Raw genomic sequence first — 23122 nt, forward strand, 5'->3', positions numbered from 1 at the left:
TAAATGGCCCAGCAGGTGCCATGGCACCCACAGGCACTACTAGTATAGATAGACCCACACAAGGGCTCAGCCACAGGAGCAAAGATTTCCACCAAGGACGGGGATTGAGCCAGGGACTCTTAACTCTTCTCACTAATGCACTCCTCCCTAAACTACTTCAGCAGCTGCAGTGAGTACATTGATGGCACTGGTTCTCCCTCAGGGATGCTTTACTCCCCAGCAGCGCACAAGAGATGCTGTTGCTGGTGGCCCTGCAGGGCAAGATGACCTTTGCCTGCCCCTCACAGCCTGACTCGCTACTTGGCCATTTCCTGCCTCCCTTCCTGGGCTGACCCAGTGGCTGAAAGGGGCTGTGGCTGCCGATGGTGGGAAGAAGATGGGGGGTGAGACCCTGATGCCAAGAGGGCCCACCCGCCTCTTTCCTGCTTGGGCCTGGCTCTCAGCACAGGGCAGGTGGAGGCACCCTAAGAGATGAAGCAGCAGAAGGGAAACGAGGAACAAAGTGTCAGCTTCAGCAGAGCCAGGTGAGTAACAAAGGCTGCGTGTGCCCTGACTTCTCTACCCTTCCACATCCTCACCCCTGCCCTGAGCACCTCCACTGTCACACACTCCCCAAATCCCTGCCCTGAGCCTCCCACACTCCACATTTTAATTTCTCACAGGTACTGTCCTATCACAACCCCTCCCCCAACTTCTTGCCTTGAGCCTTCCCCCACCTGAGGGGTGGTGCCCAATAGAACAGGTCCTGTAAGAAATGTGCCACTTTCACCCCTGGGAGCAGCTCAGCCAGGCAAAGGGGCTGCTTGGGGCAGGACATTAGCCCTGGAGGGCAGGGGTGGGTGTGGCAGTGACATCACAAGGGCCTTTTGCAGCCCCTCAGCTTATTGGCTAAAGGAGGTTGGGAGGTGCTGACCTCACAGAGAGTCCATGACAATGTCCAGGTGGGACAGGCTGCAGGGCAGGGGTCATCAAAGAGACCACACTCTGCCGTCCCCCCCCCCCCCCCCTTCTCCCATGGCTTTGCTGCAGGGAGTCTCCTTGCTGAGAGTTGCCCTTGTGGCCTTTTCGGAGCCTTCTCCTTTCCCAGGACTAGCTGACCTAGAAGACAGACATCCCCGTGGAGAAGGGAAGAGCCTCCAAGAAGACCAAACTTAACACAGCAGGGGAATTAGCTCAAGTGGTAGAGCGCTCGCTTTGCATGCGAGAGGCAGTGGGATCAATGCCCATGTTTTCCAGTGTTCAGGGAGATCATCATCATCTTTTTACTGGCAGAGCCAGCCAGGGCCTAAGTGGCTGCACTAGCCCCCCCTACTTCCTAGTTGCTCTCCCCAAAAGCCAGCCACACTGAGGCAGAGAGCTGCTGGACACCAGCCCTCCTGGGCCAGGCAGTGGCAGGAACACTGGAGGCAGGGGGCAGGTGGGGCAGAATTAGCTCCATTGGTAAAGTGCTGCCTTTGTGCCCGAGAGGGAGCTTTCCCAATCTCCACTGGTATTTCCTGGGGCTCTGTGTAGGGGATTGGGCTTGGCCATCTTCTCCACAGGAAATGCCTCTTCTTTGGAAAGCAGCTCCCAGGAGTTCATGGAACTTCTTCTTCTCAGCTTGGGAAAGGGACAGGCAAGGGGCGACAGGACAGGGGTTTATGTGATGATGACAGGGGTGCAGAAATTATTTTTTTGCCTACTAAAGAACCAGGATGACAGAATGAAACTGATAAGAAACCAAGTTAAAAATAAACCAAAAGGAAGCATTTTTGCACCCAGTGGAACTCCTTGCCAGAGGATGTTGCAAAAGTGAAATCTGCAAGAAGGCCCAAACCAAAACTGGATAATTTAATTCAGGGAAAGTCAATCAATGGCATTTAACCAGGATGGACAGGGCAGGTGTCCCTAGCTGGTGTATTCCAGAAGCTGGGAATGGGAGATGGGAAGAATCACTTAATAACTGTCTGTCCTGAGGATTGAAATTGGCTGCTGTGGTGAGACAGGATCCTGGGCTAGTTGGACAACTGGCCTGGTCCAGTCTGGCTGCTTTGATGTTCTGTTTGGCTGTTCTTGTCCTTCTGGACAAGGGACAATGGTCCCCCCGGCCTGAAGTGGACAGAAAATGGCCTGGGAAAGGCTAGTGTAGGTGAGCAAAGAGTCATGTTTCATGTGTCCCTGGTGGTCTAGTGGTTAGGATCCAGCACTCTCACTGCTGTGGCCTGGGTTCCATTCCCAGTCAGGGAATGTAGCCTCAATCTTCACATGACAACTGCCTAGCCAGTTTTCTCACTAGCACATGTGACAGCAGCTGTGACCCAAGAAGTTACTTCAGGATCCTTCCCACCTCTCCCTCACTGCTAAGACAACACCTGCTCTCTTCAGAAGGGGCAGAGCTGGGTGACTCCAACTGCCCTCCTCTCTGCTGCATGGGCAGCGCTATAGGAAGCTCTGTTGTGCACACAGCACTAGCCCATTAAGTCAGTAGTAACAAACTGCCAGTCTGCAGACCAGCAAGGGGCCAGGAACCCCTACCTGCTGGGCAGAGGTGGAAAATAACTAAGTAGAAATACTTGATCACACTACTCAAGACCTTTTTGGGGGGTTTTGTACTTTACTCAAGTAATTTATTTTTGTCTCACTGATATTTATTCAAGTTATTTTATTATTTTTAGACAATATTGTACTTTTTACTCCACTCCCATTTCCAGAGGCGCTAGGTTACTCACGACTTGCATCGTTCTGATTTGCTAAAGCCCAGCTGCATGTGCAAGCACCAGTCATCCAAAAAACAGCCAATCCATAAGCACCATGACCCTGCCAAGGAAGAAGCCTTTTAATAGCTTCCCCAACACCTTGTCATTCAAACCCAGTATCTCTGCAGGCCCTGCGAGCCTGAGACCTGAGCGAGCAGGGCGGCTGCCCAGGGCTCCGTGCTGAGGGGGTGATATGAGCAGTCTCATGTGACCTTACCTGGGGCCAGGCAGCTAAACAGGAGGGGACCCAGCAGCCAGGGTCAGGGGGGACAGAGGCACTTACTTGTGTCGGGTGAATCCTCTGCTCTGGGGGGAGCAGCAGCAGGGTGGGTGGGTGCCGGGGGCAGGGGCTCCCCATTCCCCCTGGGACAGAGGCCCCTGTGGAAGCCCTGTGGGGGGGGGAGGGCAGGCTGTGCTGGAAGAGGCTGGGGGTGGGCGGCCGAGAGGGGTGGGGATTGAAGAAGCGTCTGTGTGGGCACTTGGGCAGCCAGCTTGTCAGTGAGCAGCAGAGCACACGGGCCCGTCGCCCCTCCAGCCGAGCCCCCCAGCTGCTCTCCCAGGGCTGTGGCCGACCAGCCTGCACTGCTGCCAGCCCGGGCTCAGCTCTGCCAGTGACCTGCCCAGTCGCCTCCCTGCCAGGGGCTGCAGACGTGTCTGCTGGGGTAGAGAGGAGGGTTGTGTCTGCCCAGCCAATGTGCGGGGTGAGCCTTTGGGACAGAGAATTTCTGTCCTTTCTCTTTGTTTCTTGCTTGGGGAAAGGCGCTGCTGACAGGTGCTGTGGAGGTTAATGCAGCCCCAGCCCTGGGGCAGCTGCTGGGAGCTGCTGCAGCCTGCCAGAAATCAGGCACGCAGTGCCTGATGGCAGCTGCCCCTCTAGCTCACCCCTTAATCCAGTCCTGATGCCAACAGTAACAGCCCTACTGCTGGTAACTCATAGAGGCTCTTGCTGCCCGAGGAAGAGGGCAAAATACAGACCTCGCTGTGAGCAGGATTTGAATCTGCGCAGGGAAACCGTATTGGATTTTTAGTTTAAAGCCTTAACCACTCAGCCATCACAGCTCTGGGCGAAGTGGATACAGGGAAACTGGTAAATAATCCCAGTGCACAGGCCTAACGTCACCTGCCATAGAATTCACACAGCAAACCATTGCAACAGCTGTGCAGAGGAGTCCTGGCTATTTTGGTCTTAGGTTGCCTTGGAGGTGAGTTCTGCTTCAAGGTCTTCTCTCCTCCTTCTTGGTCTTCCTTTCCCTTTTCCTTCCTCTTCAGTTCTCCCCTTTTCTTCTTCTTGTTGGTCTCCTTCTTGGACTCCAGTGTATAAAGAGAAATTCAAGTACCGCTTAGTTCTACCTTAACCAATTATTTTAGTATAATTTCACTATCCAGTCATAACTTACTGTAACAGAATTACCTAAAAGGCGTTGCTTCTTGGCCGTTTGGCTAAGATTGAGCACTTCCTGCCTCTCAGAGAGGAATAAAAGTGGCAAGAGGCAGCAGGACCCACTTGTGCCTGTTGTTTCAGGGTTAAAGTAGAAGCTCTGCAAAGAATCGTGCAGCTACCTCCCCACATTGCATTGGCTGGGAATCGAACCCAGGTCAACTGCTTGGAAGACAGCTATGCTCACCACTATACCACCAATGCCTGTTTTAAACCTGTTTGTAAAAATTAGTGAGGGAAGTCCACCTCTGCCATGAAGCGCACGTGAGGGAAGAGGGTGCCCCTGTGGTCTGGGGTAAAGCATAACCTCTTGCCCGATTGGCTAAAATTGGGGGAGGGGGGTGATGTTGGGCAGTAACAGCCTTGTGGCTCTCTGTGGTGTGAGGGATTGGCTGGCATAGGAGTAGCAGAGGTTTCTGGGTGGGCGAGTACAGCTTCTCGGCTCTTGGGCTAAGTTCAAGAGCAGCAAAGGGAGAGGCAGGGAAGTGGCTGCCGGACACTCTGCATGGCCTAGAGGTACAGACCAAGAGCTGTCCTCATGTTTTTTGTCATAAAGATCGAGCGCTTCCTGCCTCTTGGAGAGCCATGTCACAGGCACAAGCCCCCAGAGATCCCTCTGGCCCTTCCATGGACACATCACAGGACCAAGCAAGTGGCAGCAAGTGCTGGGCACTGTCATGGTCCAGGCCAGAGGAGGAGTCTTTGGTTCAAGGAGGAGTCTCTGCAGGCCTGGAAATCCAGGCGGAGGAATGCAGATATTTATGGCCAAATGGCTGATGGCCTTGCAAAGAAAGGCCACCTCCCCCCTCCCCAGACCAAGTCAGAGCCATGGTCAAGGAATTGCAGGAGGGCTACGTGAGGACCCGTGAGCACAGCTCCCACTCTGGGGAAGCACCATAGCACCGTGCATACTGTGAGGAACTGGACCAAGTCCTGAGGGTTGGGGAACCCTGTCTTCAGGGACAGTTGTGGAGTCTGGGATGAAGACACCTGGGCAGCAGCGGCCGCAGCTTCAGGACGACAAACCTGCTGACCAGCAGCTCCAGGATAAGGAGGAGGATTCCAGGAATGTTGTGACCCTCCCCCTGGAACCGGTCCCCCAGATACAGGAGGCCTCCCAAATGTCTTCGGGCACCGGGGAGGGAACATCAGGTGAGTGCTGTGAGGCTGCAACACACACAGGGCAGGCGGGAGCACAGGGGATGATGTGTTATTGTGATGCGTCATGCTGATCGTAGGTTGGGGGACACCACACATGTCTGACCCCATAGAGGGCCATTCCCCCCCACCATGTGTGCAAGGCACCACCTGCTCCTGCAGAATGTACTGCCAGCGTCTAATTTCCTAACACTGGATGCAAGCAAGCAAGTGCAATGGGGGTGTAGCTCAGTGGTAGAGTGTTTGACTACAAGCAAAGCGGGCTCTGGTTCAGTTCCAAGTGCCCCCTGAATGGTTGATTAACTTCACTGAAACTCCTGTATCTCCAGTTGTATCACAGTCTGGATTTCTGGTGTGCAGAGATTCCTAAAATTACTACAAACCCCTAATGTGTTCCTATGTCAATGCACATAAACCAGGCAAACCCATCTCAACTGAAACAAGTTCAAATCTGCTGTGTGTCTGGTTTCTGTTTCTATTCCCATCAGTTCAGCAAGGGTGTGATCTGAAGGTCCTTGGTCTACCTGGGCTGGGCTGTGCAGAAGAACAAGAATCACACCCAGTGGGGGAGGAATGCCAACTATCTTTAAATCTTCTGGAGTTTGATTTAGCAAGTCCAACTAAGACTCACTAAATCAAATTCAGAGGGTACCCCACGAGCTTCTAGGACTTCTGCTCTTTGCTCCCTTTTGGTTCTTGCAGTAGGGACACAGGCAGGCTCAACAGACAGAGGCCAACTCTAGCTAGGTAGGGTATGTTTACACTTGCACCCTCTTTCCAAAAAGGGATGCAAATGTAAAGATTGAAAACTGTAAATGAAGCCACCAGGGACACATACAATGGGCCTGCAGAAAAATGAACCAGCTGAGCACTTTGCAGAGAACAGGCCATCGCCCTGCTGGGAGAGGCTCCATCATGCACAGACTCTGCGCAGGGCCAGACTGCTGGGAGGAGGCTCTGGCCATGGACTTTCCTCCCCTCTCTGTTACCTCCTGCACCTGGGGCTGAAAGGGACGTGGGCTGCAGGCTGGTCCTGCCCAGCTGCCTTCCCCAGTGGGAGCAGAAAATGCTCATGGAAGGGCTCACACATTGTCCCCAATGTACTCGCCTGAGGGCCTGAATTCTTGCTGCCCCTGGGTGCACCCAAATGCCCTTCTGGGGGGGCAGGTTCCCCAGCTCTCACCCCTCCTGTCACACAAAGCTTGCAAACGGGGTTGATATTCCTCCATCTCCCCTTGCTTGCTGCTGGGCTAAAAGAAATCTTGAAACCAGCCCCGTCTCCTGTCACAGAGAGATGGCCCTGTGCTGGGATATGAGAGAGTATCCCAGTGATGCTCCTCGCAGCCCAGGAGAAGAAGGGGGCTCTGGGTGGAAGGAACCCAATAAAGTGGGTCCCAGTGGGCATGAACTGGGCACCAGATTGGTCCAGTTGAGTGAGGGGAGGTTGGTCCCATGGTGTCAAGGGCAGCGCTCAGGACTTTGCTGCTGCTGGCAGGGAAGAAGCTGGGAGGCAAGGTGCTGGCAGCAAGAGATTCCGGCTTCTCTTTGCCCTGGGTCTGCCGGCCGCCAGCCACCTTGACCAACCCTCAAACCAGCTGGACTAGCCAGCCCACGTTACAGTGAGTTGCTAGTGGCCCTGTCAGAGAAGAGCCATTGGCAGCTTCAGAGACATCCCTGCAGCTGCCTGAGGCGCCTCTCTTGAAAGGGCCACTGGTGAGCTGCACTTTCATAGGCCATCTAGCTCAGCTGGTTAGAGCATGGTGCTAATAGCGCCAAGGTCATGGGTTCAAGCCGCATGCTGGCCAAAGGGATGTTCAGTTCAGTAACTTCCCTTTCTTTAGTTACCTGCTACGGACAGGGAAACAGACACAAGCAAAAGACTGAGAGCTTTGCAGGAAGCAGGGCAAAGAGCTGGTAGGGGGAGGCTCCAGCCTGTACAGCTCCAGTGGCTAAAAGGTCCTGGGCCTGGCTTCCTGTCCCCAAAAGCAGGGGACGTGATGCCCAAATTCCTGCTGCTGCAGTGGCTACCTCAAGGCAGCAGCTGGGGGGCAGGCTCTGGAGCCCAAGCCACACAGGGAGACTCAATATGACCGAGAGGCCTGGAGCGTGTGAGCCCTGCACAGAGGCTGCTGCTGGGGGCCTGCTTCAATGGCCCAGCAGCTCATGTTCCCCTGAACCAGCTTCTCCCCCTGGAGCCACCCCCCAGTGCTGCTGAGGCCCCTGACATGAGGCAGTGGAACCATCAGAGGAAGGTGCCAGCCTTAGCCCTTCCTCCCAGCCTCCACCCCCCTCCCAGGGTCTTTCCCAAGCTCCTCCCCAGTTCTACATTCCCCACATAAAAACCAGAGAGTTTGTTCTTTCAACAGGGAAAAGTCCTGTTTGTGTTACCAGCAGGGGGAGGGGGGAGAGGGAAGGGGATGTGTTGGGGTATGTTGAGGTTGGGAGGGAGGCACAGAGGGCAAAAAATGAGGAGTAATGTTAGTTAGTTGGAACCAAGGGGCTGGGTTTGAACTACTGCAGAAGAAAGGACTCTGCCCCTGGAGCTGCCCTGTCCCTCCAGAGCCCTTAGGCTGGCACTGGGGAGGCCTGAATCCAGGCAGTGTCCAGCCAAGGGGGAGGGGTTAGGGTTAGCCACATGCTAGGTCTCAGCTGCTGTAACATGTGGCAAGAAGATTGACTAGGGACATGTTTTGGGAAAGTTGCAGCTGGTTTCCCTGGCTGGGAATCGAACCCAGGCCACAGCAGTGAGAGTGCTGGATCCTAACCACTAGACCATAAGGGACACATAAAACAAGTCTCTTTGCTCACTTACACTAGCCTTTCGCAGGCCATTTTCTGTCCACTTCAGGATGAGGGGGGGTCCATTCTCTCTTGCCCAGAGGGGACAAGAACAGCCAAATAGAACATCAAAGCAGCCAGACTGGGCCAGGCCAGTTGTCCAACTAGCCCAGGATCCTGTCTCACAACAGCAGCCAATTTCATTGTCCGGAGGGAATCCTCAGGACAGACAGTTATTAAGTGATCCCTCCATTCCCAGCTTCAGGTATACACCAGCTAGGGACACTTGCCCTGTCCATCCTGGTTAAATGCCATTGATTGACCTTTCCTGCATTAAATCGTCCAGTTCTGTTTTGGACCTTCTTGTAGATTTCACCTTCGCAACATCCTCTGGCAAGGAGTTCCACTGGGTGCAAAAATGCTTCTTTTTTAACTCGGTTACTTACCAGTTTCATTCTGTCACCCTGGTTCTTAAGTAGGCGAAAAAATAATTTATTTGCTTTCGGCACCCCTGTCATCATCACATAAACCCCTGTCCCCTTGCCCCTTGCTTGTCCCTTTTCCAAGCTGAGAAGAAGAAGTTCCATGAACTCCTGGGAGCTGCTTTCCAAAGAAGAGGCATTTCCAGCAGAGAAGATGGCCAAGCCCAATCCCCCAACACAAAGCCCCAGGAAATACCAGTGGAGATTGGGAAAGCTCCCTCTCGGGCAGCGCTACGGAATGGAGACAAGGGAGACGTGAGGTGAGAGGAAGGGGAACAAGTCGCCTCTTCTCAAGGGAGACATGGTGGGAAACTGCCGGTTCCGGTGCAAGCCAAGCTCCAAGGGCTGGTTCCTGCCCTGGTGGCTCCTTGCAGGGCCTGGCTTGACACACACCAAGAAGTTCCATGTGTGGCCAGGAGAGCGGGTGGGGAGAACGGAAGGTGTTGGAGCAAGCTGGGGCTGCCGGGTCTTGGGGGATCTGGGCATCAGGGGGGAACCTTACCTGGTTTTGTGTCCCCTTGCAGCAAAGGCCACAGATGTCCCAGAGGCCGGAGGTGCTGCCATTGACCTTGCCCAATGTGGTTGCAATGCCCTGGTCCCTGCCAAGGCACCACTGAGGAGCCTCAACCCCAGCGGCGCCTCCTCCCATCTCAGCCTAACCTGCCTAGGTCTATGTCTACTCTCGCAGCTTTTTGCGTGAGTAATATGCAAATGAGGCTAAGCATGGAATATCGCTGAGCATCATTTACATACCTAATGAGCCACCATTTGTTTCAGAAGAGGCTCTTGTGCCAGAAGGAGCATCTACACGGCCCCTTCTGGCATAAGAAAAACCCTCTTGTGCAATGCCGTTCTTCCTGAAAGGTAATAGGTGTAACGGCATTGCACAAAAGCGTTTTTCTTGCGCAAGAAGGGACAGCGTAGACAGCTCCTTCTTGCGCAAGACCCTCTTCTGCAATTTCTCAGTGTTTTAGTAGTTAAATTCCTGAATTGCCCTTGCTCATTAAAACTGCTGTCATATGGTTAGAAATGGGGAAAATATTGCATTTTATTAACATCAGCAGAACTGATTTACATAGGGCCTGTGTGTTGTGTAGTCTTGCCTTAATCTTTGTATTCATGCCCATCAGTGTGAAAGAAGATATTTGCATATATATTTGCATATACAGACAACTGTGTATAATTCCCTGTAATATTATCACTCTCATATAACTTTGTATTAACATCTCCTTTTAGATATATCTCTAAGGCTATGTCTACACTTGCGGCTTCTTGCGCAAGAACATCTTGCGCAAGGGTTCTTGTGGAACAAGTCATGCGCAAGAAAACGTCCACACTTCCACATGCACGCTGTGCTTTTGTGCAAGAGCTCTCATGGCAGTGTGGACGCTCTCTTGTGCAAGACAGGGGTGAGGATGTGGAAGGTAGAGAAGTCTGGGCACAGGATTCGGGATGGGGGGAGTCTTGGGGCTGGGACTGTGTTTGTGTGTTGAGGGGATCCCTCTGCTCTGGGCTCCCTGATGCCCTTTAACACACAAGGGCTTTTTCTGCAGCGCACTTGGTGCCGTGAGAACAAAGCTTGGAGAGGGGGTTGATTTTCCTCCATCGCCCCTTGCTGCTGCGCTAAAAGAAATCCTGAAACAGGCCTCTTTACCTGTCACTGGAGAGATGGCCCTGTGATGGGGGTATACTGCAACATGGAACCTGGCTAGCTCAGTTGGGAGAACATAAGACTTTTTATCTTAAGGTCATGGGTTCAAGCCCCATGCTAGGTGATGCCCTTCTTTAACTCACATTCTAAGTCTACAAGCAATTCACTTTCAGCTTTCACCAGGGTTCTAGAAAGAAAATGTCTAGCCCTGGGATCCAGCTTTAGTAGAACCAGAGAGAGAGGAACAAGCTGCATTTTCTATCTTCTGAGGAGAAGGGAAGAGGATTTTCTTCTCTTCAGTTCTCACCACATCAGCACAGGGAGGAGAAAAAATAACCCTCCGCCCGCTGATTGTCCCCCGTCATCTTCTGTAGCTTCACCTCCTTCCACAGCAGCTCCAGCTTTGAGCTACAAATCTCTGTGTGTAGCCATATGGAATACTGAGTTTTCAGGCTGGCCTCTGCACTTCTGGCTTCCCTCCTTCTGGCTTCGACTACACGGCACATTTATTTTGGAATAAGCTGGTCTTGAATAGTTATTACAAAATATCTTATTTCAAACTAGCACGTCTACACTGCAGGGAAACCTCAGAATAGTCCGAGGCAGGCTCCCCAGTGTAGACGAGCTACCTCGATTTAGAGCCCCAGGAAGAATAACTTAGAATGGCCCCGGGGAGGGGATAGTTCAAACTAGCAGCAGTGGCGCAGCTACACAGGCCTTTTTTTAAAATAGCTAATTGGAACAGGCATTATTCTTTGTAGAATGAGGTTTGCAGAAGTCGAAATAAGCCATCTGTTACTTCAGAATTATTTCAAAATAACGGAATTGCTGTGTAGACTCTTGCATTGTTATTGTGGAATAACGGCCATTGTTCCAAAAGAACTTTTGTGTGTAGAGAACCTGCGCAGCCCAAGAAATGTGATTGGCAGCTTGTACCCACAATCTTTCTCTTAATTGCAGTGGAGAGCTCTGAAGACATGGACCCAAGGCAACCACCTTGATTGCCTTCTGCTAAGGCCAGGCCGGAGGGAAAACAATCACTCCTTCAAGCTGGAGTGGAACCAGCAACCTAAGGATCACTTGCCAAGCACACACTACAGTCCTCCGCTCTGCCAGCTGAGCTATCGAAGGGAGCCTGACTAAGGGTGGCTAGTCCAGGTTGTCCCTTCTATAAGTCTCGGGGCACGTGCTCCCCCAAGTATATAGCATTGCTGATGAGGGGCAGAAGCGCACAGGTGCTGTCACAGGTGTTGTACCAATAAAAGCAAGCAGGATCTTATGAGGGGGATAAGGCAAAAAGCCACATTTATTGTAAAGATAATAATAAAGAATAAAGAAAAGATAGAAGCAAACAACGTTGTTTAACTACTTATTCCTATCACTACTTACCCCTTATATATATATATATATAAACATTCATTCAATCATTCATCCAGGTTCTGTGTAGTTGTTATAGTTACCAGCCTGGAAGTTGCTTGTGACAGAATACTGGCCAGGTACTCTGTACACAAGTGAGGGTAGTGGGGAGCGAAGTCCTGATCAGATGCTCATCTGAAGCTCCTGGTAGGCTGGCAGCAGAACGTTGGACTCTGACTCCATAGTCTTTTAGTCCAGTTCTTATAGGAATTTCTTCCTATGCCAGTCTATGGGAATTGCTGCATCACGTTCAGGGTGGCTGTCAGGTGCTCATCAGTGATCTCATAGGGTGGGCCTCCAGTACTTGGTTTTCTCCACTTGACACCTTTTGGTTGCCCTGGCACCTGACGCCTTCTTCAGCCCTTTGTTGCTGCATTCTCAGGCTGGCACCTCTCAAAACCATTCATTCATCGTCCAAGCAATCTCTCTCTCTTACATACATTCCCTAATTAATGTTTCCCATACAGTATTTTGTATAATAATAACTTTACATATACAAGAGTTGTAGTTACAAAAAGTCACAGGTTTCTGGGTGGCATTTCTTAAAACATTCTCTGAGTGCTGAGTAAGTTACTGTTATAGTTACAATGTTTCACTTTGTGATTAGGGTTAATTGCTTCACAATGCTTTGAAGAGAATGGGGGTCAATTGTGTAACAATAAGTTTGTGTGTGCCCTGGGACACAGAGAGAAGAGCTGTTTCTGGCTACATGGTATTATATTTTTAACAGTTTTAAAGTTACATGACCTAATATTACTTTCCTAACAAATTATATTCTAGAGGGGCAATAATTATAAATCTAAACATTTAACAATCTTAACAAATAATAATAATAATAATAAATCTAAACACTTTAAATTGTGGGGAACAAATTATGGGGAGTCACTTCCACTTGGGGGAATCATTTTTAATACATTTATATGTTATCCCTACACAGGTACTTCACATGCAGACGGACCCCTTGAGTGAAACCTGAGCTAGATCCATCCATGTCACAGCAAAAGGAAGAAAGTTGGGTTCTTCTCATGTGTCTTCTTTGTTCCAGAGTCTCTAGGGGTGCGGTCGGGGCAGGTCCACAAAAAAAAAAAAACCCACTTGAATGAACCTCGGTCTACAAACACACAGAAACACCCCTGAGGGTTTCCTTGCCTCTACTTAAATGTTGACAAAAAATTTGTTGCTAACTCCTTGGCCAACTCTGATTGCTATGGGGTTAAGAAATCTTCTCTTGTTAATTCTGTGCCCTCAGAAAGGGAGCAAATTGAAGAAGGCCAGGCCCCCTCCTTGGGGCTCTAACCCAAACCCTAGGACCAAGGGATTTATAAGCCAGCTGATTAATGTTTGTTGTACTTTTCCCTCCCAACATCTGGGCCAAACCGCAAAGGCCACTCTACAGCCCCAGCAGCTGGGGGAGAGGAGCATGTTAGAGACTCTGCCGACTGAGCTGTAGCCTTCTGTGCCTAGGGAGCCAGACACCCCCAGGGCTGGAGGGAAATGGGGATTGGCTGCACTTTGGCAGTCAAAGATGTTGTCTGGGACCATGGAATAGAACAGTTTCACCAGACTTCCTGAGGAGGGCACCATGGCTCAGTTGGCTAAAGCACCTGTCTAGTAAACAGGAGATCCTGGGTTCAACTCCCAGTGGTGCCTTTTGACACCCTTTGCTCACATTTTCCTATGTGTTTCTGGGACACAGAAGAGGCCTTCCTTGGCCACCCATGGAACTGCTGGTTCAGAAAAAGGCTGATTGGAGAGGAGTTTTAGAAAGAAGGAAACCACAAGTGAGAAGCACCTGCTGCCCACAGACCCTCACTCTCCATGGCCACAGGAGCTGCAGAGGTTGCACCCTCAGGCTCTCTAGGTCCTGACCCCCCTCAGGGAATCACAAGGGCATGTGGTGCTGGCTCTCCTGTCCCAGCAATTGCAGTCAGAGCCCTGCCTTGTCAGTGCCAGTCACAACAGCCTCTGCACCCACTCCAGGCTTGTGGTTTCCTTCTTCCCAATGTTCCTCCCCAATCAGCCTTTTCCTGAACCAGCAGCTCCATGGGTGGCCAGGGAAGGCCTCTTCTGTGTCACAGGAGGACCTAGGAAAATGTGAGCTGTCACCTGGGATACGTTCCTGGCTTTATGCAACGTGTCCTGTCTAGGGCTTCATCAGCCCGGGAGCAAAGGGCAGGCAGCATCCCCCATGATGCAGAGGGGCAGGTCCACATCTCCGGACCTGAGGGTGCAGCCAGGGGAGAAGTGCTGGGGAGCATCTATGCTGGCATCACGCACCTTCTCCGAGAACAGACCCACGTCCTGAAAGGGAGAGAAAGTGACCTGGGATGACTAGTGTAGCTGAGCCAACACTGCAGGTTTGTGTCTGTCAAGTGGCTAGGATTGAGCACTTCCACTGCTGCGGCCAGGGTTGGGCTCCCAGTCAGGGGAAATAGCCTCCTCTATATTCATGAATTCTGCCAAGTCTTTGCTCTTTCAGCATGGGAAGGGAGGGGCTGGGGTGCCAGAGGCAGGCTCTGGCTGGGAGACTCACCTGGCTGAGCCCTGGCCAACACCCCAGCACATTTCCCAGGTAGCTGCTTTTCTGCACAGGCTGCAGATGTCAGGTGCCTGGGGAAATAAGAGCCTGAGTGGAGGAGGGGGGAGGGCTTCATGCAGGCAGCTGTCATTGGCATTGGAAACAGTCCAGAAAAGCATGACAAAAATTATGAAAGTTTGAATCAGCTGCCATAGTTAGTATAAACAATTAGTAACACACATACTAAATGAAAGCGAATATGCTACAACAAGTCACAGCTGGAGAGATCTCTGAAAACATCCACTCCATGTGCAGCCACAAATGGGATGTTAGAAATTATTTTAAAAGGCCTTGACAAGAAGACAGTGACTATCATATTACATCTCTATAAATCCACGTGGTGCCCACAACTTGAGCACTGACTGGAAATATGGTTGCCTTATCCCCTGCCCCCCAAAAAACCATACTTTGGTATTGGAAACTTCAGAAATGCACAAGAAAAATGATGAAAGTTTGGATCAGCTGCCATATGAGGAGAGGTTGGGACTTTTCACCTTAGAAAAGTGGAGTCAAGGGGAGATAAGATAGAGGTCTATACATCATGGCTGTTGTTGAGACTGTAAATAAGCAAAGGTATTTTTCTTGTTAACATAATAGAAGAACTAAGGATGCGCCATGATATTAGCAGGTTGAAAACAAACAAAAGGAAGTATTTCTTCACACAACGCACAGTCAACCTGTGGAACTCCTTGCCAGAGGACGTTGTGAAGACCAGGACTAGAAGAGCATGTTTATACTTGGAAACTATTTTGAAATTGCTTAAATCGACTTAATAACTTCCATTCTAAGAAAATAGAAACAGCATGTCCTCACTATGGGGAAGCCTCAGAATTAGTCCAAGGCAGGCTCTGTTAATGTTCCTTCCTGGGGGCATGGAATTAAAAACAGAGAAGCAAGGCTGGGAGCGGCTGAAGACAAGAGCCCTGTTCTACTGTGTCAACAATCTCTGAGGTGGCATGAAATCCCCTCTCCCATTTCTAACCCTGAAATACCATCAGTTTTATGACGTCATTCCTGGCCTCCTGGTTCAGCCTTTGAACTCTGACTGCAGATGTTTGCTTACCAGAGATGGAGAGATGCCAAAAGAGACTAAGCTATATTGGCAAAGGCTTCTGCCAAAGCCCGGGATTGAACCAGGGACCTTTAGATCTTCAGTCTAACGCTCTCCCAACTGAGCTACTTTGGCAACTGCTGCGAGGATTCTGATGCTGCCTCTTCTCTCAGGCATGTTTTTCTCCACAGCAGTACACAAGAGCGATGCTGCTGCCAGTGGCTCTGCAAGGCAAGATGAGCTTTGCCTGCCCCCCTCAGACTGACTTGCACTTGGCCCCACTCCTACCTCTCTTCCCGGGGTGTCCTAGTGGCTGAAAGGGACTGTAGCTGCCTATGGGGAGAGCGGGGGGGGAGAAGATGGGCGGGGGCCGTGTTCCCTGTGAGATTTTCCATCCATGGGTGGAGTGAGTTTCACAATGTGCACCACTAGTGAGGTCGTTTGCGCTTGTGCGGATGTGTGCTACTGTGGTACCCGCCAGTTACTCACAAACAGCTTAGCTAAATATAGCTTTATAATTTTATAGAAGAAAAAATACTGAAAAAAGGGATAATTAACAAGGTACATGACTTCATGTATTTAGTATGAAATCAACTACAAAGAACATTAATACTGCGACACATTCCATAGCCATTCGGTATCTTACACGGATCTGTTCCTTTGAGGCATAAAACAAAATAACTGCATCTAAACGTTGTTTTTTATTTCATAATAAAGTATTTTGAAACAGCACCCGGACACGATTATGCAAATATAGCGCGGGATATTTAAATCCTGGTTCCATTTAGAATTTCGAATGTCTCCATTTGCATCCCTCTCTGGAAAGAGGGTGCAAGTGTAGACATGTCCTGTGTGTTGCAACCTCCCAGCACTCACCTGAGGTTCCCTCCCCGCTGCCTGAAGACATTTGGGAGTCCTCCTGCGTCTCCTGGAATGGCAGCCCATCAGCGTTGTCATCCTGAAGCTGCAGCTGCTGCTGCCCAGGTATCTCCATCCCAGACTCCACAACTATCCCTGGAGACAGGGGCTCCCCACACCCCAGGATTCGGTCCAGTTCCTCACAGTATGCACAGTGCTGCGGTGCTTCCCCAGAGCGGGACCTGCCCTCACAGGCCCTCACATACCCCTCCCGCAATTCCTTAACCTTGGCTCTGACTTGGTCTAGGATGCAGGAGGGGGGAGGTGGCCTTTCTCTGCAAGGCCATCAGCCATTCGGCCATATGTTAGATAATTTCATGGAGGTTAGGTCCATAAAAGCTATTAGCCAGGGGATAAAATAGTGTCCCTGGCCTCTGTTTGTCAGAGGCTGCAGACGGATGGCAGGAGACAAATCGCTTGATCATTGTATTCGGTCCACCCCCTCCGGGGCACCTGGTGCTGGCCACTGTCGGCAGACAGGACACTGGGCTAGACGGACATTTGGTCTGACTCAGTACGGCCGTTTTTATGTTTTTATGTTTATAAATGTCTGCATTCCTCCTCCTGGACTGCCGGGCCTGCAGAGACTCCCCCTCGGATCACAGCTCCAAGAGGGTCTTTATCTCTGGCCCAGACACTGACAGTGCCCAGTGTTTCTGCCTCTTGCTTGGTCCTGTGATGTGTCCCTGAAGGGGTCTCTGGGGGCTTGTGCCTGTGACATGACTCTCTGTAAGGCAGACGTGCTCGATCTTAGGCAAAGGACCCAGAAACAACACTTTACGGCAAAAAACACAAGGACGGCTCTTGATCCGCATCCCCGGGCCACACAGAGTATCCAGAAGTCACTTCCCCACCTCTCCCTTGGCTGCTCTAGAGCTTAGCCCAAAGTCTGATAAACTCTACTCTCCCACCCAACCACCTCTGGGACTCCTCTCCCACCCGGCTCCTCACACCACGGAGAGTGCAGGGCAGCCACTACCCCAGTATCGCTACTTCTGGTCTTTGCCTAATGGCCCCTTTCAGGCCCTGGGTCAGCCCAGCAGTTCCATGGGTGGCCAGGGGAGGCCTCTTCTGTGTCCCAGAAGGACCTGGGAAAATGTGAGCAAAGGAAGCAACAAGGCACCACTGGGAGTTGAACCCAGGCTCTTCTGTTTAGACGGAGCAAGCTAAGCCATGGTGCCCCCCTCAAGCTGTTGGGTAAAACTGCTCTGTGGTCCCAGACAACACCTTTGACTCCCAAAGTGCAGCAATTTCCTTCCAGCCCTGGCAGTGTTTGCGGCTGAGCTGCACAAAGGAAGATACAAGATCCCCTGGGGGGGTCTTTGCCGGATGAACGTGCCCGAGGAAAGAAGCTGGAAGCGCAACAGACACACAAAAGGGGACGAGGGACAGTTTGAGTCGCACACAAGGCTGGTGGCACAGCACAGCCAGGCACCTTATCCACTCACAGAGCTTCACAGCTTCTCCACCCCCCGAACCCCACCAGGCAAACTGCCCCATGGGCCTCGCCCGCACCATGCTCAGGGCCTGGGGATTTTCTGTCCTTTTGCCAGACCAAATAACTACCCCGTGCTCCTCTGGAGTCTCTGCCTTTCATGGGCCTTTTCATCCTCAGACTCCTCTTTGTCTCCAGACAGACCCTGCTCTGCTACAGCCACCTCTTGCTGTCTGTCACTCCTGGGCCTTCTAGAGTAAAATGTGCCCTTTCATTCTGACTTTGAATACCTGGGGTTTTAGCAACCAGATCTGCACCTAACACCAGCATTGGCTAGTGAGGGCTCTGGACAGCTTCTGCAGAGAAAGAAACAGTAACTGCAGAGTATCCTTGCCAACTATTTCAGAGAGCAGAGAAATGCAAACTCTTTGTCAGTGAAAGGAAACTGTCACCCCAGGTGGGACTTGAACCCACACTCCCTGGCTTAGGAGGCCAGTGCCTTGTCCATTAGGCCACTGGGGCACACAGAAAAGACTGCCAGGGAAAGAAATTCACCCTTCTAAATGGCCCTTCTTCAACTTTTAGCTCCTAATGAAGCCCCTTTGAAGAAGCCAGATACACAGGAAGGGCTGATCACACCCCTCTGAAAATCAGCTTTCCATGGGTATAGGCAGCTGGCTCCAAGTCATGGGCCTTGATATCTCGTCTCCCTCCCAAAAGCAGGGACGTGTCTCCAACCGCTGCAGCCTCCTGAGGCTCTATGGCCGGGTCTGTAGAGCAGGGACAGCAACAATCACAGCCCCACAGGAGGGCCCCTGGTAGCCTCTGATGTTCCCTGCATGAGCCCCAGAACCAGCCCTGAGTGAGGGGGGCAGGGAGAGCAGCTCACACATGCCAAAGGGCTGGCCAGGGGCAGGACATGAGCCTGCAAGGCAGCAGTGACATCACAAGGGCCTTGTGCAGCACCTCAGCTTATTGGCTGGGAGGCAGTGACCTCACAGAGCAACCTTGGCAACAGCCAGGTGGGACAGGCTGCAGGGCTGGGGCATCTCAGAGACCCCCATGGCCTGGCTGCCTGGAATCTCCTTTGTGAGGTTTCCCCTTGAACTCACCTCTAAACCAGCCTCAGACCAGAGCTCCCAGGAACCCTCTGCATGACGGGTGAAATGGTTTGCCGTGTGAATTCTGTGGGTCAGGTGACATCAGGCCTGGGCACTGAGATTATTTACCAATTTCCCTGGCCTGCTCTGACTTAGAGCTGTGATGGCCAAGTGGTTAAGGTGTTAGACTTAAAATCCAATAGGGGTTCCCTGCGCAGGTTCAAATCCTGGTCACAGTGAGGCCTGTGTTTTGGCCACAAGCCTTTCTAGGGCAACATGGTACCCAGACCCTGAGAAGAACGTGGCCTGTCCCATCAGAAAGGACACCTGCAGAAGGCAACAAGGCAACAGAGGCTAGAAAAGCAGGAGAGAACATGGGTTGCAGGGTCCTGCCTAACAATAGGAAAACCAGTCTGGCTTTCAGCACAGCCACCTCCCCACGGACACAGCCAGGGGACCAAGTGCCTCCAGTGGCCCCTCCCTCTCCCCAAAAGCCAGCCCTGGCTGGGTAAAAAGATGCTGGGCCCAGCGGCCTCCCTTCACCTGGCAGAGGCAGAAGTGATGGAGACAGGCCCAGGGGTGTGTGGGCTACAAAAGCCTCTTGTCCCCTTCTCAACTCCTAACAGTGCAAACATCAGGGAGAGTAGCTCAGTGATAGACTACAAATTATATGAGCGTTACTTCAAATCCAAGGGTACGTCTAGACAACATGCCTCTGTCTCTGTCCAGCTGGCCGGCCGTTAGGGGAAACTTCCTGTAAGACAAGCAGGGTGGCTGAAGAGGGGCATCAATGGCCTAGGAAAACGATGTGCTTCCCGGGAGATGGCAGAAGAAGCAAAAAACAGAACCCACCCCCCCCCCCCATGTGGTAGGCCAGGCCAAGCCAAGCCTGAATGTGGAATAGAGACTCAGCAGAGAAAAATGCAGAAAACTAGCAATGCACACCACAGAGAGAAAAAGGAGTGAGAACAGGAGCAGCAATATTTCTTCTCTGTTTGTCTTGGTCATCCATCAGTCTATTTTTCACAGCAAACACCAGAAAAAAACACAAACGCAGTCACCCACTGCCACAAAAAATGCAGCCGAGTTTCCCACATTTGGGGAAATCACAGGGGTCAACACACCCATAATGCAATGGATGATCCTCACCCAGTGAAAACCACCTTTGTGATCGTGGTATCTCCTCTACCAAGTAAGTATAAGCTCCACCTGCACAACCACCGCCTGCCCCCCACCGTCCAAACCCTTTCACATCATGGGGGACGCCGCCTCACGCACCCACACCGCCGTGCCCCAAACGCTCCCCTACCGCCCGCACCCACCCCCAAGCCGCCCCTGACACCCACACCGAGCCCCGCTTGCCCAAAGCGGGCCCCACTCACCAGCCCGCGCCCGCTCCCACAAGCCTCCGCTCGTGCTGACATCTGCATACATGCTCACGCTGCTCCGCCTCTCCGCCCGGGACACGCCCCCACCTGACTGTCTGCCTGGGCCCGGCACTCTCTCCCCTCTCCGGCCTGAGCCCCACTTCGGCGGCGAGGAGCCCGGTGGCGCTGCTGCACCCCGACTCTCAACACCGCTGGCGCTCTCCCCAGCTGCGGCCTGCACACCCAGCAGGAGCTGGCTCGGGCAGGAGCCGCCACTCGAGAGGCACCGGGTCCATGCAGCTTCCGCTCTCGCCCCAACACCCCTGGCCCAGCCGGGCCTGTCGCCCTCCAGAGCCGAGCGCATCCGGACTGTATCTACACTGGCCACTTATTCCGGAAAATCAGCCACTTTTCTGGAATAACTTGCCAGCTGTCTACACTGGCCCCTTGAATTTCCAGAAAAGCACTGACGATCTACTGTAAGAAATCCTTTTTCCGGAAAACTGTTCCGGAAAAGGGCCAGTGTAGACAGCACAGTAGTGTTTTCCGCAAAAAAGCCCCGATCGCGAAAATGGCAATCGGGGCTTTTTTGTGGAAAACCGCGTCTAGATTGGCACGGACGCTTTTCTGCAAAAAGTGCTTTTGTGGAAAAGCATCCTGCCAATCTAGATGTGCTTTTCCGAAAATGCTTTTAAAGGAAAACTTTTCTGTTAAAAGCATTTTCGGAAAATCATGCCAGCGTAGACGTAGCCAAGCAGTATGCAGGTAATCAAGTCGTTGAGACAATGCCATTTCTGGTTGAAATGTCAAGACACTGTTTTTCTTTGTGATACTGTCTGATATCCCTTTTGTGTGCATTGATTCTTTGGTGAAGCATCTGAGACATTTGTCCAGTTATATACATTATCTTACCCATTACAAAGATAGCTTCCCCAATTATCACCGTTACTATCATTAGCTCACAGACATTTACCTCCCCCCTCCCATCTCTCCTCTGTTCTGAAATTTGATTTGTCTTTTTTATAGGTGTTCACTGTTTTTGATTGTATCCTTTGGCTACGTCTAGACTGGCATGATTTTCCACAAATGCTTTTAACGGAAGGCTGTGTCTAGACTGGCCAGTTTTTCCAGAAAATCAGCTGCTTTTCCAGAAAAACGTGCCAGCTGTCTACACTGGCAGCTTAAATTTAGGCAAAAGCACTGACGATCTCGCGTAAGATTGTCAGTGTTCTTGCGCAAATACTATGCTGCTCCGGTTCGGGCAAAAGTCCTTCTGCACAAAGCTTTTGAGCAAAAGGGCCAGTGTAAACAGCCCAGATTTGTTTTCCCCAAAAGCCCCGATCGCGAAAATGGCGATCAGGGCTTTTTTGCAGAAAAACGTGTCTAGATTGGCACGGACGATTTTCTGCCAAAAGTTCTTTTCCACCAAAAGCATTCTGGAAAATCATGCCAGTCTAGACATAGCCCCTCTTGCTAGCACTACATAGCTCTATTTTTTGTTTTAGCTAGACTAGACTAACACAGCACCTACTATTATAAAAGGTAGCACACCATAAGGTCAACAACATTTTCAAATAAACACAGGCACCTACAAGCCTCACTACAAAAACTAATAGTTCAGTTCTGTTTTTTTACACCATTGGGTAGCTTCACTAGAGTGAAGCCTCAAAAAATTGAGTAAAAACTCATAAATGTTCCTCTCCACGGAAATCTTTAGTAAAAGGCGAAAGATTTATACAATCTGAAGAGAAACCAGAGTATACCACAGTTGCTGCAGAGGCACTGCCAGAAAAACGGCGTCTGTTTCTCAACTCACGGTGGCTACACCGGACCGTCTGCAAATCCCCACCCCTTCTGCAGCCTGTTGCTCTGCCACGCTGATAGCCCGAGTTTTGCGTGGGAGCCAGGGGCTTTAGGAGCAAACTCTGCCCCATGGACGTGGGTGGCGAATCACTGTGCGCAATGCATCGTGGGTATGTAAATGAGCACCCCTGGGTACACCGGAATGCGCGGAGGAGCCCAGATCTCTGAGCTGCGGCTGCAGCCCCTAGCTCGCTGGCTGGGCTGGGCAGCTGCTGCCGGTCCCACCGCTGTTCTGGGCGCAAGCCGCGTGCTGGTTCCCCGCAGGCCCTCGGGCCGGTAGCTTGGGGGTGCCGGACTCTGCACTTCCCTCGGGAGGGGCAGGCGGGCTTGGGGCTCTGGTCGCTGCTGCGTGTAAGGGCCGGGGCATGAGCCGCTGAACTGCCTTGGGGGAGGGCAGGTCAGCCACGGAGCCTACAGAGGATCCAGCCTGACCCGCGGCAGCAAAGTCAGCGGCTTGTCCCCAGCCTCCAACGCTGCAGCCTGCACCTGCGGCCCTTCTCTGTAGCCCGCCCGCTGTGATCGAGCCAGCCCCAGGACACCCGAGTGCGATTCTCCCCCGCCTGGGCCGGCTGGTGCTGCCCCCGGTTTGCTCGTACTGTTTAAACACCTCAGTCTCCGCCCCTAGGAGCTTCCGCTCCCTAAAGGAGCCGGGTTGGTTCCAACCTTCTCAGGAACGTTCACAGCGCAGAACAGAACAGGAACAGCCGTGCTGGTGACGAAACCCTGGCACGGGGTCTAGCGCGGGGTTTGTAACCCCCTCGTCTGGGAGCGTCACTGGAACAATTCTCTGACACGCTGTGCTTCTATTGCATTATCTACACGACGAGTTTTCTCAGCATAAAAAGGTGCTAATTAGGGTCTCATTTGCATGAGTCATGATCTTATTTGCATATTTTCTGGCAAACTGATTTTGCACTGAGGGGCTTGTGCCTCGGCCTCCTCTGCCCTTGGTGCCGGCTCTCCCGGCTGCCCCTGAGCGCTGCTGGCCAAAGGAGGCAGCAAGGCAGGAGAGGGGGGAGGAGCAAGTCCCGCTGAGGCTGACAGCTCGGGCTCAAGCCTCCAGCCCCAGCACAAAACCTTCAGCCGGGCCCGTGTGGCTCCCTCCTGCCCCCGCACACGCTCACAGGGGGAAACATGCCCCATGTTCCATCC

The 23122-nt window shown here is 52.0% G+C and overlaps 9 non-coding genes across 9 annotated transcripts; 3 read left to right on the plus strand and 6 right to left on the minus strand.

Moving 5' to 3' along the window:
• Positions 1 to 2154: 2154 nt before the first annotated feature.
• TRNAE-CUC (transfer RNA glutamic acid (anticodon CUC)) lies at positions 2155 to 2226 on the plus strand. Its single transcript has one exon. It is a non-coding gene; the product is annotated as a tRNA-Glu (tRNA).
• Positions 2227 to 4305: 2079 nt separating this feature from the next.
• Positions 4306 to 4377, minus strand: TRNAG-UCC (transfer RNA glycine (anticodon UCC)). The gene has a single exon. It is a non-coding gene; the product is annotated as a tRNA-Gly (tRNA).
• A 3664-nt stretch (positions 4378 to 8041) lies between these two features.
• Positions 8042 to 8113, minus strand: TRNAE-CUC (transfer RNA glutamic acid (anticodon CUC)). Its single transcript has one exon. It is a non-coding gene; the product is annotated as a tRNA-Glu (tRNA).
• Positions 8114 to 13234: 5121 nt separating this feature from the next.
• TRNAT-AGU (transfer RNA threonine (anticodon AGU)) lies at positions 13235 to 13308 on the plus strand. Its single transcript has one exon. It is a non-coding gene; the product is annotated as a tRNA-Thr (tRNA).
• Positions 13309 to 15349: 2041 nt separating this feature from the next.
• Positions 15350 to 15422, minus strand: TRNAF-GAA (transfer RNA phenylalanine (anticodon GAA)). Its single transcript has one exon. It is a non-coding gene; the product is annotated as a tRNA-Phe (tRNA).
• A 2667-nt stretch (positions 15423 to 18089) lies between these two features.
• On the minus strand, positions 18090 to 18162 carry TRNAR-CCU (transfer RNA arginine (anticodon CCU)). Its single transcript has one exon. It is a non-coding gene; the product is annotated as a tRNA-Arg (tRNA).
• A 735-nt stretch (positions 18163 to 18897) lies between these two features.
• Positions 18898 to 18979, plus strand: TRNAL-UAA (transfer RNA leucine (anticodon UAA)). Its single transcript has one exon. It is a non-coding gene; the product is annotated as a tRNA-Leu (tRNA).
• Positions 18980 to 19776: 797 nt separating this feature from the next.
• Positions 19777 to 19940, minus strand: LOC149522647 (U1 spliceosomal RNA). The gene has a single exon (XR_016347497.1). It is a non-coding gene; the product is annotated as a U1 spliceosomal RNA (small nuclear RNA).
• Positions 19941 to 21752: 1812 nt separating this feature from the next.
• Positions 21753 to 21868, minus strand: LOC149522648 (U5 spliceosomal RNA). The gene has a single exon (XR_016347499.1). It is a non-coding gene; the product is annotated as a U5 spliceosomal RNA (small nuclear RNA).
• Positions 21869 to 23122: the final 1254 nt, after the last annotated feature.

The sequence above is a fragment of the Pelodiscus sinensis genome, chromosome 19 (assembly GCF_052426305.1).
Source record: "Pelodiscus sinensis isolate ZL-2025 chromosome 19, ASM5242630v1, whole genome shotgun sequence".
Classification (NCBI taxonomy): Eukaryota; Metazoa; Chordata; order Testudines; family Trionychidae; genus Pelodiscus; species Pelodiscus sinensis.